Source organism: Henckelia pumila, chromosome 2 (assembly GCF_033568475.1).
Source record: "Henckelia pumila isolate YLH828 chromosome 2, ASM3356847v2, whole genome shotgun sequence".
Classification (NCBI taxonomy): Eukaryota; Viridiplantae; Streptophyta; class Magnoliopsida; order Lamiales; family Gesneriaceae; genus Henckelia; species Henckelia pumila.
In genome coordinates this window covers 123129469-123134320 of record NC_133121.1, presented here as the reverse complement: position 1 = coordinate 123134320, position 4852 = coordinate 123129469, and the positions used below count along the sequence as shown (strand labels likewise).

The window sequence follows — 4852 nt, the reverse complement described above, 5'->3', positions numbered from 1 at the left end:
ATTAATATTTTTTCACAGAAAAACTAATATAAAAAATAAATATCATACTTTAGAAGTAATACATTTAACAGAAAAACTAATATTTTTTATCGAAAAAGTAATATTTTTCACAGAAAAATAATACTTTATTTTATATTCAATCATTCATATTATAAATATTAATAGAATATAGTATGGAGTTAGTGTTTCCATAGTAAGTCACAAATTATTAGAATATCATTAAGCCGTCAAGGTATTCTCAATTTTTTGCAAAGTAATACTTTGATATAAAAAATAATATTTTTGCAATGAAAACAAATAATTTTCACATAAACAGTGATACTTTTGAGCCAAATAAACATATATTATTTTTCTAATATCTGTTTAGCAAAGAAAAAAAACGGCAAAAATAAAAATTCAAAAAACAAGCATAAATCATCAAAAGAACTCGTCTATCCGCCATTTTTAGCTCAAAAACAAAAACTTAAAACTCTCCGGGATTTGGAAAGCAACAAGAATTAATTCAATTTTTAACTTTGCAAAACCCAAAAATCAGCTTCCAAGTTCTCTTTCTAGTGATCCAATCAACATGCTGCCACAACAGCTTCCAAGTTCTCTTGCTTCGGCAACATGAGTTTCAATGGCAGAACAAAAGGTCAACGAATTTTTTTTTACCACACTCAAAAAAAGAAAAGGAAAAATCTAGCAACAAAACATAAGAAAGATATGATCTTCATAAGCTAACAAGCACAGAGGTGTACTAAGGAAAAGTAGACAAAGGCAAAAAACAACAGAATGTTAAAGAGAGGAAAATGAAAATTAGACTCTTCCCCCTTTTCCCTTATCTATTTTGTATCTGAGGGCAAGTAAGAAGAATCAGAAACATTACCAAGCATAAGGCTTTGTAATCCCGGCTTCAATTCACGCTAACAGAAATCCTCATATTCCGTACCATCCCCTCCTTTTCTCCTTACCTCTACCACTCTCAACATTGAATGGTCGAAGATGGCCGACTTTGAATGGTTGCCGAAAATACTTTTTATGTCTTGAATTACGCCCACGCCCATGTCTTCTTCAATCTGTAATAACTCGAACTCTTTTGAAATTTATTTCCTTCACAAATTCTCTATCAATGCCAAAACAAATGAAAATTATTGTTGCGACGATTACCGATTTGATGGATCCGAGTTCCACAACCCTGTCAAGAATAGGAATTCACTCACAAGTCTGAACAACACATGATTAATTTAGCCATCAATATCATGTATACACATCAAACAAAAATCATGTGTATGGACAATGGGAAACAAACAGACTACAAATCACCTTGAATCATCGAGAAACTATTTTCTAATTAAATTTCCTACCTGATATTTTCACTTATTATTCGAAGAACAATTCCATTAAAGTAGAAATGCCACAGCTCAAACGTATTTAAGGATTGATGCACAAGAAACTTTGCTACTTCTGGATTCCACTTGCAACTAGCTGGCTTCAACCTTTAACAAGTTTTCTAGTACCAAACTCAAAAGATTCTTATGCATAACAACAACATTAAGAATAGCATGCCCATTTTAGTAGCATAAATAGATGCATATATTCAATACAAGAAGTCGTGGGATTTCTAAATAAGCTCTCAAACACAAGTTTGATTTCTTCTTTCACGTATCAAACAAATCACAGAAGCAAAAAACTATGAACCTGAAAATCACACAAACCATAACAATCATATACTCTCTTCTATTTACATGCATGTAAACAAAGTTACAAAATGGAATGACACCTTTTCTAAAAAACAAACCGACTTTTGGAGATTGCTTCCTTGGTCTCTATGGGTTTTTGATCCGTAGCCCGAAACAATGAATTAATCTTGCTCAACGTCTTCGTATATGACTTGAATAACCTGTTGGCAGGGTGCGGTTTCACGAGCTCTTGTTTGATTGAGACATGGTCTTTTTAAGGTCAGTGAGCCTCATTCTCATTCTGGCAACATATATAAGTAACTTAGAGTCAAATGAAACAGAGCAAACCCAAAAGTTCAGATTACAAAAACCTAGGAGATGCGAAAATCAAAAGCAAACATTCAATATCTGTAACTCAAGCGCACATCATTCGAACATCCTAAAAGATAAACTCTAACAACATCAAAAGGCCAATATTCAGATCCCACAACATCTGAAATATGATTCTGGAAATTATGTAAAATCAGTGAAAATCAGAACAAACAAGAATTGGTAGCAATTCACCAGCGGACACCAAAACCCGTGTCCATACGAAAATTCCCAAAAAAACACAACTAAATCCAGAAAAAGTTTTAAATCTCAATTTTATAAATCCAGAATCAAATTTGTAGCAAAGAATCGAATTTGAAAAAAAATAAAGAAAATCGATCAAACGGATTACTGCGATCAATACCGAAATTATGTATCAAAAAACATGAAATACGATTAAATACAAAAATAAAACAAACCTTACTTGATGTATGAGGCCGTTCAATTTTCACGTTGTTGCGCCAAACAACTGGAGAATCGATCGAACTCGCAAAATATATATGCCTTGTGAAGGTGAAATCGGTTGCTGGTTATCTTGCTTCAGATCAATGGCGTCAAAATATCTGCATAGCTTCTCATGTTGATCTCCAGAATCGGCGCACACCTTCTTTTTGTTTTCTTGGGCTGAAAACGGATCATATTTCGAAAGCTTCCGGCAAGCATCTTCGTTTTTTTTTTCTTGATAGAGTTAGGCGGATTCGTACGAGCCGCCTAACTATTGAAGAAGCATCCATTTTCTCTCCCAAATTGGATTGATATTCAAGGATAATCAAAGAATCCGACCTCATTTCAGCTAGCCCAAGCCTTAACTACTCCAATGGTGACTTTAATCTCGAGTTTACAGCTTGAATCTCGAAGTTGTCCTGTCGCGACCATCACTGTACGTGTAAGTTTTGTTGTTTCATTCTCAAAGAAAATCTTTGACGCCGTTTGTCTGATTTTTGGTAAAATGCAGAAAACCTTTGAAGAAAGATTTTTGACGCCTTTTCTAACGCTGACTAAGGTTTGAGCAGAACGTGAGGGGTTCAACTTCATCGGTCTTCCTCTTTATTTTTAGAATAATGCTAGAGGTACAATAATATTTAAAATAAATATATCGTGAGATTTTGTTATTATATTGCGATATTTTACTTCAATTTATCATGAGATTTTGATAAATGAAATTTTTGTATTAATTTTTTTGTGTTGTACAAATTTAGTTGTACATATAGCATTGCTTATATTTTTATTCCATGATAAAGATATACCATCCTGTGTTTTGTTTGTTTGTCTATTTTTATTTCGGCAATAAAGAAGATATGGGCAAATATGAATCCTTAAGAAATCTGAAAAAAAGTCAGTGACTTTCTTATTTTAAAAACTTTCAAGATTGAATGCAATGACATAATTGAATTATTTTTTTTTTGTAAAAACATGATACTTTTGATGGTGTAATTGTTTCGAAATGCGAATTTTGGGTAAGGAGTTGTATGACCTTAGCAAAGGTAAATTCCGATTCCTCGAGCCTTCATTCTGTTTTATTAGAATTTGTTCATAATAAGCATTTTGGAGTTGATTTTTGCAATGAATTTGCAGTTTTCTCTTTTACAAAGTCTGTTAATATGTGCCCATGCTAGATGATACAAATATTGTCACGTAGATTTCTAGATTTCTATATTATTCGCCGAAGATTTTGTCTTTCCAAATTGATTCTGACATCTTGGTATGGTTGCTAGTGTGGTTACTTTGATATGATTATGGGAGTCTAAAGATAGCTTTTAGAAGAAATGACAAATTTCAAGTCTTGTTGTGGCCCATTTAACCATGGAATATGACCAAAACACATTTCTTTTATTCTCTGTGTGTGTTTTATTGGCCATAATGTCGTGTGTTCTTGATTGATTAAGGATTATGTCCCAGCTGTGTTTGATAGCTTCAATGTCAATGTCTCTGTGGATGGGTAATTTGTGAATCTTGTGCCATGATTAATAGCAGTACTCGATTGCACAAGGAAGGATGAAACACCAAGTTTTTGTGCCTAGCAAAAGGAACTTTCTAATTCTATCTCTTTTATTATGAGCAAATCTCAATGATATGGTTAATAGTTTCCAACAAATGATGTTTATTTGAATGGCAATTTTATGGATTATTACCAATAAATTATTAAGTCCATCTTGAACTTACATTTTAAATTAAAATTCTAGGGGTATGCGCTTAGCGCGCACATTTGTAAATGTATGTTATTTAGTCAAGTACAAACTTTTTGGTGGTTTACCTCCCAGAGTATATTATATAGATACCTTTCCAGTAAGTTTTGCCATATAGCATGTGCTTCATGCTATGTCCTTTTTATCTGACGACGACATTTGATCTTAAAATAATTCACGCGATATCTCCAAATCACAGATGAATGAAAATCTCATACCTTTAATATTGTTGACAGTCCAGAAGGGATAGAAGAATTCTGTTCAGATTTAAAAGTGGATCATACTGATGTCAGGATTTTGATGTTTGCTTGGTGAGTACCTTGTTGCTGAAAGATCTCACTACATAACCAGCAGTACCAGAATGTACCATATGTTGCTATGGAACTGATCACTCTCATATTTATCTTTTCAAGGAAATTGAAAGCTGAAACGCGAGGATACTTTACACTAGTAAGTGAATATGCTTCTTTTTAACCATTCATGTGTTATCTTTCATGTTCTTATCTTGGAATGTCGTTCTTTTATATGTGCACTGATGCGAACATCATAAAATGAATATCCCGGCATGGGTTCTTTCTTGAGTTGTTGTTTTTGTTTTCTTCCTTTTCTTCTTTTTTCTCCTTTTTTCTCCTGCCT

General features: G+C 33.0%; 1 long non-coding RNA gene across 2 annotated transcripts; it reads right to left on the bottom strand.

Moving 5' to 3' along the window:
* Positions 1–336: 336 nt before the first annotated feature.
* LOC140883604 (uncharacterized) lies at positions 337–3027 on the bottom strand. 2 transcript variants are annotated; one of them, XR_012150430.1, is made up of 3 exons: positions 2450–3027; positions 1763–1962; positions 337–1177 (listed from the first exon to the last, which is right to left on the bottom strand). It is a non-coding gene; the product is annotated as an uncharacterized lncRNA (long non-coding RNA). The 2 variants fall into 2 exon arrangements; XR_012150429.1 differs by having other exon boundaries at positions 2455–3027.
* Between the last annotated feature and the right edge of the window lie 1825 nt (positions 3028–4852).